We start from the raw sequence: 11,282 nt of genomic DNA, 5'->3' as shown, positions 1-11,282 counted from the left end.
CAAATATCCTCTGTTTAACATATTAAATTACAGTTCATACCTTACCAATAAAGAGAGCTTCCCTAATAAAATGTAAAAAAAGAAAAGAGTAGAAAAAAATGATTAGGGAAAAAAATGTACAGATGTGCTTTATACAATTGATGTATGTATATGTATGGACTGTGATAAGAGTTGTATGAGCCCCTAATAAATTGTTTTTAAAAAAAGAGAGAGCTAATGAAGTATTTGATTCGTTGAAGACGTATAGCATTGATTAGCTCTGAGGAGAAAGTATCAAATCTTGCAAAAGAGGATGCATGCAGGGAGACCCTTTTCACAAAGATGGCGCCAAAGGCGAAGAAGGAAGCTCCTGGCCCTCCCAAAACAGAAGCCAAAGCAAAGGCTTTAAAAGCCAAGAAGGCCGTGCTGAAAGGCGTCCACAGCCACACAAAAAAGAAGATCCACAGGTCACCCACTGTCACCCACCTTCCGGCGGCCCAAGACCTTGAGACTAAGAAGGCAGCCCAAATACCCTCGGAAGAGCGCCCCCAGGAGAAATAAGCTGGACCATTATGCCATCATCAAGTTCCCCTTGACTAGAGTCTGCCATGAAGAAGATCGAAGATAACAACACACTTGTGTTCATTGTGAACGTCAAAGCCAACAAACACAAGATCCAACAGGCTGTGAAGAAGCTCTGTGACATTGACATAGCCAAGGACAACACCTTGATCAGGCCTGACAGGGAGAAGAAGGCATATGTTCTACTGGCTCCTGACTATGAGGCTCTCGATGTTGCCAACAAAGTAAGCTTCCTCTTAAACAGATTCAGTGCCCACCTCCTGGGTGCAGATGATGCCTGTTGGTGACCAAAGCCTGACAGGTGGCGCTGAGTCCTGACTGACTGATGGCACCTGTCCGTCCAAGTTCTCAACCCTCACCTTAAGATTTCAGCTCCATAGTGCAGCTCTTTGTAACAAAGTTCCCTTTTGTTTTTCAGATTGGAATCATCTAAAGTGAGCCCAGCTGGCTAGTGCTAAATATAAACTTTTTCAATATAAAAAAAAAGAGGATGCATGCACCATGGTATCAGTTGGCAAACGGCTCCAAGCTCGAACTTTCCACACCTCCAACAGCAGTTCACAAAAACACCTGTTTGTTGTTCATAACTCTACTCGACAGTCAACCACAAATCCAACTTGAAAAAACCTATATGGGCCAAAAGTGAGTCACATCGTGTCTCGCCTCAGGTACGCAGGGGTGGCGCTTCTGTCTAAGCACTGCTCTCGCCCAGACAACATGCGGTGCTTGTGTCTGTGTGCTAACACACTCATCCTCGCGTTCGTTTGTCTCACTTTATTTGCGCAAAATATTGTAACCACCTTGCCAAACAAAGCTAGCGATACCAGCAGTAAAACTAAGAGGAAAACAGTGAGAACCACAATAGGCTTAAAGAAAGACATCATTGAGAACACTGAATCAGATCACCTCTTATCTGATTAGGTGGCTGAATACAACATGGTGAAGACCACATTATCAACATTCTTGAAGAAAACAAGGTGATTAAAGTGGCTAATGTAGCAAAAAGTAGGAAATCGTTAATCTTGAAACAAAGAACCAGACCATCAAAGAGGTTGAAAAGTTGTTAGCGTTAATAAATCATAAACCAACTTGCTGGTGACATCATATCTGAGACAGTGATGTGAGAAGTCTAAAAGCCTCCATAGTGATTTAAAATCCTGGAAAAGTGAATTTATATGTGTGATTTGGGGGCCTCAAATTACTTGCTTTTCCATATTTTTTTTACATTTTATTAGGGGCTCATACAACTCTTATCACAATCCATACATATACATACATCAATTGTGTAAAGCACATCTGTACATTCTTTGCCCTAATCAATTTCAAAGCATTTGCACTCCACTTAAGCCCTTTGCATCAGGTCCTCTTTTTTTCCCCCCACCCTCCCCGCTCCCCCCTCCCTCATAAGCCCTTGATAATTTATAGATTGTTATTTTGTCATATCTTGCCTTATCCGGACTCTCCCTCCCCCCCCCCTTCTCTGCCGTCCATCTCCCAGGGAGGAGGTTACATGTGGATCCTTGTAATGGGTTCCCCCTTTCCAACCCACTCACCCTCTACTCTCCCAGTATCGCCCCTCACACCCCTGGTCCTGAAGGTATCATCCACCCTGGATTCCCTGTGCCTCCAGCTCCCATATGCACCAGTGTACAACCTCTGCCCTATCCAGTCCTGCAAGGTAGAATTCGGATCATGGTAGTTGGGGGGAGGAAGCATCCAGGATCTGGGGGAAAGCTGTGTTCTTCATCAGTACTACATCGCAACCTGACTGACCCATCACCTCTCCTAAACCCCTCTATGAGGGGATCGCCAGTGGCCGACAAATGGGCCTTGGGTCTCCACTCTGCACTTCCCCCTTCATTCAATATGGTATGTAAGTGTATATATATATATTGCATGATGCCTTATACCTGGTCCCTTTGGCACTTCGTGATCACACGGCCTGGTGTGTTTCTTCCATGTGGGCTTTGTTGCTTCTGAGCTAGATGGCTGCTTGTTCACCTTCAAGCCTTTAAGACCCCAGACACTATCTCTTTTGATAGCCAGGCACCATCAGCTTTCTTCACCACACTTACTTGTTCACCCGCTTTGGCTTTAGCAGTTGTGTCGGAGGGTGAGCATCATAGAGTGCCAATTTAATAAAAGAAAGTAATCATGCATTGAGGGAGTGCTTGAGTAGAGGCCGAAGGTCCTTCCGCCACCTTAATACTAAACCTATAAATATAGACACATAGATCTATTTCCCCATCCTCATATATATATTTGCATGTACATGTCTTTGTCTAGACTTCTATAAATGCCCGTTGACTCCTAGCTCTTTCCTCCATCTCCCTTGACCTTCCTCCTGCCCCACTACCATGCTCCATCCCCACCTGGGTTACAGCTATACCTCTTCTTTACGTAACCTTACCCTTGATCATTCCCTACCAGGCCTGCCACTCCCCCCTCACTACCATTTTGGGTCCCATGTTGTTCCCTTGTCCCTGTGTTTGTTAACACCACTTCCTTACCCCCCCAACCTCCCCCTATCCCAAGTCCCCCAGGAACTGACGGTCCTGTTGTTTTTCCTCCAGATAGTTCATCCAGCTTGTCTTATTTAGATAGACCTGTGGAGACAATAACATGCACGAAAACAAGACAGAGGAAAACAAAGCAACAGTATACAACCAGACAACAAAACAACGAAAACAAACCACTGACAAAGAACAAAACAAACACATCAAGAAAGAAGAGTTTGTAGTTAGTTCAAGGATCGTTTGTTGGCCCTTAGGAGTGTTTCCCAGTCCAGTCTGTTGGGGCACCACGCCCTGGCCCCAAAGTCCACTTTCAGCATTCCCTGGGGACCTTGCCACTCCATTCCCTTGCTGTTCCGCTGCACTCCCCCAGTGCTTTGCCTCGGTGTGATGGGATCAGGTCAGGTGCAATTCCCACACTGTGTCTCCGGTGCTGTCCTCTGTATCACCATTGGTAACTTAGGGGCATCATGTCTCATAGTGTGGCCAGCCATGTTGTTCTCTCTGTGGACTGGCTGCTCTACTCAGGAACATCATCCTCACGGCCTGGTTGGCCAGGCTGTGCTCCACCCTCTCCTCCTCCCCATTCCTCTGCTCCCATGTGCTCTGATCAGATATATCCATCTCCTGGAACCGCAGAATCAATGTCGTCCTTTGAAACAAATTCTTCTCGGGGAAGGGGTTCATTATTTCTTATGGGGAAAAAATAGGTTCAGTTCTCAAACTTTTCTTTGTTCAAACACAAATTTGGAGCAGATTGAGTTTGATGACAGAGGTATCACTGAAGGCAAACCAACTACAACATAAGCACTTTGCTATACGATCAGACACTTGGTATTTTCTAGATGTTGTTGCTGTTTCCTTGTCTTAAAGACACTACCTCTTAATAGGGCCTGAGCTACTTCACAGCATAAAGATATTCACAAGATGCACAACCTTAGCTTGGTTCCTGCTTTCTAGGAACTTCCAAAGATGGATGGATAGCTATAACCTTATGGAAAACTTCAATTGCCAAATAGAATTAAGCCAAAATCATTAGGAAGAAAGTTGTCTATTATATTTGATCAAAGTAAGTTAAGATTGAAACAAGTCTTAAAGAGTGTTTACAGTCTACTGAGACAAAATAGATTAGATGTTTCCAAAGTCCGGGTGTTAGTGTTGCCTGTAAGATACCACCTTGTAAACCATGGATCTCTTCTGACTCTAACATTAATGGGTGTTATTAATATAGTCCCCCATACTCAAAAATCTTAAATGCAAACTCCTTTTTTAGTATGCAATGCCATCCAAACATTTTTCCCTGACTCATCAATCTTTTTTTAAAATAAATCATTTCATTGGGGGCTCTTACAACTCTTATAACAATCCATACATCCATTGTATCAAGCACATTTGTACATATGTTACCATCATCCTTTACAAAACATTTTCTTTCTACTTGAGCCCTTGGTAACAGCTCCTCTTCCCCCCCCCCCAACCTCATAAATCTTTGATAAATGATAAATTATTATTATTTTGAAATCTTACACAATACGCTGTCTCCACCCATGTTTCTGTTGGTCATCACCCTGGAGAGGGAGGGGTTAATACATTGATCATTGCAATCGGTTCCCCTTTCTCCCCCCTACCTTCATGGTATTGCTACTCCCATTGCTGTTCCTGAGGGATTTATCTGTCCTGGATTCCATGTGTCGAGAGTTTTTATCTGTACCAGCGTACATGCTCTTTTCTAGTCGGATTTGTAAGGTAGACTGGGGTCATGATAGTCGGAAAGATGAGCATCACAGAATGCCAGCTTAGTAGAGCAAAGTGTTCTTGCATTGAGGGAGGACTTGAGTAGAGGCCCAATGTCCTTAATACTTAAACTTAACCTTATAACGTTAACCTTAATAGCTAACCTTAATAATAGTTAACCTTAATACGTAGCATATAAATATATATACATAGAATCACATCCCTATCATTATATAGATATATTTACATATGTACAAACCTGTATTTAGACCTCTATAAATATCTTTTGCCTCCTAGTTCTTTCCCCTATTTCCTTTTACTTTCCTCCTGTTTCACCATCATGTTCGACCTCCAGTTGGCTCTCAGTAATTCCTCTCAGCTACATTGCACTTGCAGTTACATTGCACTTGATCAAACTCCACCAGGCATTCTACGACCTTCTCGCCATCGAATTCAGATCACTTGTTGTTCCCTTGTCCCTGGTTTTGTTGGCTCTCCCCTTCCTTTCCCACACCGTCCCCCTCTCCCATGTCCTCCAGACTGTCAGTCCTGTTGTTTTCTCCTAGGGATTGTTTGTCTTGCCTATCTTAGATAGACATGAATGGGGGAAAAAGCCTATAAATAGTTCCAGGTCTGTTTGTTGACCTTGATGAATGTTTTCTGATCAAGTCTGATAAGGTGCCAAGCCCAGTCCCCCAAGTCTATTTTTGGGATTCCTCTGGAACTTTGTTGTTTTTCTCCCCTGCTGTTCTCTTGCGCTCCCTTTGTGTTTTGCCCCTCCTACTCCCGCCCCCGTGTGTGGGTGTGTAGGGTGGGGGGGGGTGTTGAGAGGGGGTCAGACCAAGCACAATTCATGCACCGTGTCTCCAGTGCTGTCCACCTTAGCTCTATGGAGACTCTTCATTTTTACCTCTCCTGGATCTTACTTCAAGCAAAGGGGTCTGCTCAGTAACTGGAATGCATCACACCTTTTCTGTTGAATACTTATCTTCCCTGGAATGTGCTGTAAATCCTAACATCCTGGCAAAACTTTATCTCTATGGCAATCTCGTTTTCTCCACATGTGTATATTTCTTAACATAGGGGCCCTAATGGCTTAGTGGTCATGCATTGAACCGCTAGTGGAACAGAAGGGTTCAGTGTTGGAAATCATCAGCCAAAACTTTCTGCTCCCATAAAGAGTTAGTCTCAGAAACCCACCCGGGGAAATTTACCCTGTCTAATAGGGTCTCCATGAGTCAGGGTTAACCGCATGACAGTGAGTTTGGTTTTATTTTGGTTTAACTTCATGTGAGCACACCTTTGGCCCTTATATAGAATTTGTAAAAAAAAAATTTTTTTTTAAACATTCAATTTATATAACCCTTAAGAGGCACTTACTCTGTACAGCCAATGTTTTCCTCGAAGAATTCTCAAGATTGTCTTGATCAAAGAATGGAGAAGATGAACGTAATATTTTTAAAGCACAAACTCTGAAATCAGAAGATCTGCCTGGAATAGTTACTCCACCATTTCCTTAAAGACAGGGAGCTTCAAAAAGGTAGTGGGAAAATTCCGTTATCTTTTAATTCCATTATATCATGTTTTCACCAACCTTTTGAAGTCTCCCCATATGTGACTCAGGCAAGTTACTTAACCCTTCTAATTTCGAGTCAGTGAAACTGGGAAAAGTGTTACAAACCTGGCACATAAAAAGCATTCCGTAAACGCCAGTGCACACACATGGGAATGAGCACGGCAGACACTAGTGGCAGTAAGGAAGCAGTCGAGAATAGCGGCAAATCAAACGAGGCCAGGGCAGATGGAGGAGGCCCTGAAGACATGGCAGAGAATGTGGTCATCCGAGCGTGCCCTTCCTTCCGTAGAACATGGAGAACACCTTTGCCAAGAGCAGGAGGGAGAGGTTTGAAAGGAAGAGTCATTATTTAGGAAGCAGGGAGTTTCTGTTTACTGCTGCCTTGGTTCTTCAGTGATTAACCTCTTGGCTGCTAAATAAGAGGTCTGGAATTTGAACCTGCTAGCCACTGCACTGGAGATAGATGTGGCCATCTGTTTCCTTAAAGATGTACACTGTGGGAAACCCTGTGGGGAAGTTCCACTCTCTCCTCTGTGCTCACTATGAACCAGAGTCAACTTGAGTTTCAAGAGTTTCTGTTTATCGTGATAGGAAACTTAGCAATGATTACTGGTAAGGTTTACACAACACAGTGAAGGTAATTGATTTTACAAATGGTGCAGTGAAATGGCTAATGTTGTGTTATATACAAAGGGATTTCAAGAAGTCAGTGAAAATGGAATTGACTTTTGAAGCATGTTGGGATATATTTACAACAATTAAAAATAGAAACTGATGAATATTCTTTAATAATATTTCGAATATTACATACATTTTTGTTTATCTTTATGAAAGATTAATCTGGAAACTTTGTGCAAAAGAGATTAATAAAGTTAGAGAGAAGACCTACAATAAAAAATTAGAACTAAGAAGCTACATTGCAAAGCATAAAGGAATCGATACGTACCTGATATGGGGTAAAAAATACAAGATGGCAAAAAGAGGATGAGCACTTAAAAAAACACTGAAAAAACAAACAACGTTGCTCATTGATGAGATAAAAGAACAAGGAGAAAAACCGAAGGACAAAGATGATTCCAACCAACTTTTGAAACTGATAAAGGAATCATGGCACACCCAAGAAAAGGCCACTTATTTTGTTTTGTTTGTGGTAGTTATAGAAACTGCTGTCAATTTGAGAGGATTATGAATGAAGGGGTGGAGTCTAGCCTGTCAATCAGGTCATAGCCAATCAAACCTCTATGTGGGCATGGCCTTCTCCTAAGAATTCTGGGAAGTCCTGTATTTCCTCCTTGGGGGCAGAAGTCTCTCTCTCTCTCTCTCTCTCTCTCTCTCTCTCTCTCTCTCTCTCTCTCTCTCTCTCTCTCTCTCTCTCTCTCTCTCTCTCTCTCTCTCTCTCTCTCTCTTCTCTCTCTCACTCCCTGTGGAGAAGACACATGAAGAGAGGCTGATGGAGCTAGACCTCTGGAGCCAGAGAAGCCAACGCTGAGATGCTTACAACGCCACTGGATTCAGAAGACTTTCCACCCACTGGTCTGTGATCTTCCAGCATTCAGTGTCATTACATGTGTTGCATGAGTCTGAAAAAGACTTTATAGATTGGTATCAGACTTATGGACTTGATCTGGACTGGGCTGGGATTTTGTTTAATGTACAGTTGCTCTTGTATATAAAGCTCTTTCTTATACCCATATGAGTGTTTATGAATTTCTCTAGTCTACCTAGAATAACACAGCATTGCTTTTGAAGAAGTGGGAATTGAATTGGTTTTAGATCTTCCATTTAACATTCAAGAGGAAAAAGACTTGGCAGTGTGAAACTCACTAACATCGATTCAATTTCTGACTACTGTTGACTCCATAAAACAGGGTAGAACTGATCCTGGGGGTTTCTAAGACTATATCACTTTATGGGAGTAGAAAGCCTCATCTTTCTCCAAAGGAGCAGCTGGTGCTTCTGAACTGCTGACCTTGTGGTAAACAACCTAACGCGAAACCTACTATGCCACCAGAGTGAAGACCCCAATAAATATTAAATCAACATTAATTTAACTGAATAGTAAGCAGTTGGCTCAATACACACACACACAAGGACAATCAGAAATATTTGGGAGCCAACAACATGGATATTATAGAATTCTATATGTTGTACAGGAAACTAATGCCAAATAAAATAAAGCCCTAAGGGGAAAGAATTTACTCATCATAGACAAATAAATAATTCAGAGAGAAACCTATTTTTAAATCTCTTAAGGCTGTGGTTCTCAACCTTCCTAATGCTGCAACCCTTTCATACAGTTCCTCGTGTTGTGGTGACCCCCAACCATAAAATTATTTTCGTTGCTACTTTATCACTGTGATTTTGCTGCTGTTATGAATCGGGCAACCTCTGTGAAAGGGTCATTCGATCCTCAAAGGGGTCGTGACCCACAGATTGAGAACCCCTGCTCTAATGGAATTTGACCTAACCATGAAAAGAGCATTCAAGCTGATTTTCTCAAAACGGCAGAAGTGCGTGTTATGCAGTGAGATGCATGCTAGTACTTTAGGAATGTGGAGAGCTCTTGACTCTCCCAGGAGCTTTGCTTCAGGCCGCACCAGGATTCCTCTGTCTGAATTCCTCCGTCAGCACCCGCCTTACGTGGTGCCCTGCTGTCATTGTCTTTCCTTTCTTGTTTTAAAATCTATCTGGCATTACTGGCCTGTGAACGTCTTGAGGAAGAAAGGTAGTCTTGGAGCAGGTGACAGTTCGAGGCTACCAAGCATTTCAGAGACAGCTTATCTACATTATGACACTCTTCCATTCTTCACTTAAAAAAAATCTTGTGGGAAACAGAAGGATTTCTCCCAAGTTGTCTCCCCCAAATATATGCCAAACTTACCTGCTGCAAATGACTATACACTTGGAGGTCATCAGGAGTAGATCAGGGGTTATTCTCCCTAAAGGTTATCAGTCATCTAGAGCAAGCAGTCACCACTGTTTATCCCACAACAAGTAGGGCCCACTCCCTTCTGATAAGGATAGTAGTTGTCTTGTTTCCTTGTAGTAGAACCCAGGGAGGCCATGCCCACCCAAGGGTGACCAAAGTTAGGCCGCCATCATGAATCTAGGGTCCGCCCATCTCGTCACATGTATACCTCTAGTTCCACCCCTTCCTATCCTGTGTACAGCCCTAGCTCATCCTCTTCCAAGGATGTGTATGATGTGTATGCCTATTGTACTGCCCCTTCCTGTGATGTGTGGTTACCTACAATCATGCCCCCCTAAGTAGATATAACCCTTGGTAAGCAATAAACAGGGTCTTCCAGCCCCTGCTGGGTCTATGCTCCACTCACCTTGGTCCACACTGTGCGTGGACCTGGTCGGTGAGGTCATGCCCATCCAGGAGGTGAGCATGCTACCATGAAATCTGTCTGACTTATTTATTTGACTTTCTCTTCTGTCTCTCATGCTCTCTATGACTTTAATGTAATCTTTATGTATCTCAACCACACAATTGTGCTTACTAAACCTGTGATTAGTGGTGGGGGCCTGGCACCCCCTCCAACCACAAAGTCTAAATAAGGTGTATCACAGAAAAATCCAGCCGGATCAGTTTGGGAATGTGCATGTATGGCTTAAAGGAGAATGCTACAGTCAGGGCGCATTGTAGCAACAATGAAACATACAACTTTCCTCTGGTTCTTTAATGCTTCCTCCCCCCCTCCCCCGCCCCACTAGCATGACCTCAATTCTACCTTATGCATCTGGATAGACCAGAGGATGGACACTGGTACAGATAGGAACTGGAAACACAGGGAATCCAGGACAGATGATCCCTTCAGGACCAGTGGTGAGAGTGGCGAGATCAGGAGGGTGGAGGGAAGGTGGGGTAGAAAGGGGGAACCGATTCCAAGGATCTACATATAACCTCCTCCCTGGGGGATGGACAACAGAAAAGTAGGTGGAGGGAGACGTCACACAGGATAAGACATGACAAAATAATAATAATTTATAAATTATTAAGGGTTCATGAGGGAGGGGAAAAATGAGGAGCTGATCCAATGGCTCAAATAGAAAGAAAATGTTTTGAGAATTATGATGGCAACAAATGTACAAATGTGCTTGATACAATGGGTGGATGTGTGAATTGTGATAAGAGTTGTACGAGCCCCAATAAAATGATTAAAATTTTTAATTTAAAAAAAAAGGAGAATGCTACATAAATAAGTGCTTTATATAATCGAATAATCAAAGGATCCTAGTGATGATGCTGCGATCCTGGTAATCATTTCTATATTTGTTTAGGAAGTTCATAGAGAGGGTTTTTCTGACATAAAAAGGGGGTTTTGAAAACACATCTAGAATTGGGATTTTTAAAATTTTACTACTAAAATTACACTTTAGTGATCATGAGATCAAGGATTATGTTAGTAAGGCAATCAAGTTGTATAGTCTAATGAACCATGAAAGATAGATTAAGGGGCATTAAGATAAATAGCACTTGTCTACCAGTTTGTGATAGTGTGGTATTTTCAATGAATAATTGCAGCCTTTGATATGGATCACAACTTAATGTAACCACCAAAAACCAAACACCCTGCCATCGAATCGACTGAGACTCATAGTGACGTGACTGGACAGTGTAGAACTGCCCCTGTGAGTTTCAGAGACTGTGACCCTGTAAGGGACTAGAGAAGCCTGTCTTTCTCCCATGGAGCTACTGGTGGTTTGGAACTGCTGACCTTATGGTTAGTGGTCCACTGTGTAGCCACTACACCATCAGTGATCCATAACTTATGTAAAGAAAACGAAACCAATAGGTAATACCATGATAAATAGAGCAGATATTGAAGTTGTCTTGCTTGGATCCAAAGTCAATGCTCATGGAAGCAGCAGTTAAGAGATCAATTGAGTGC

General features: G+C 42.7%; 1 non-coding gene across 1 annotated transcript; it reads left to right on the top strand.

Moving 5' to 3' along the window:
* The first annotated feature begins 824 nt into the window (after window positions 1-824).
* Window positions 825-894, top strand: LOC142438421 (small nucleolar RNA Z17). Its single transcript, XR_012782796.1, has one exon. It is a non-coding gene; the product is annotated as a small nucleolar RNA Z17 (small nucleolar RNA).
* Window positions 895-11,282: the final 10,388 nt, after the last annotated feature.

The sequence above is a fragment of the Tenrec ecaudatus genome, chromosome 1 (genome assembly GCF_050624435.1).
Source record: "Tenrec ecaudatus isolate mTenEca1 chromosome 1, mTenEca1.hap1, whole genome shotgun sequence".
Lineage (NCBI taxonomy): Eukaryota > Metazoa > Chordata > Mammalia > Afrosoricida > Tenrecidae > Tenrec > Tenrec ecaudatus.
The sequence above is the reverse complement of the archived record's forward strand: the minus strand, read 5'-3'. Positions and strand labels throughout refer to the sequence as shown.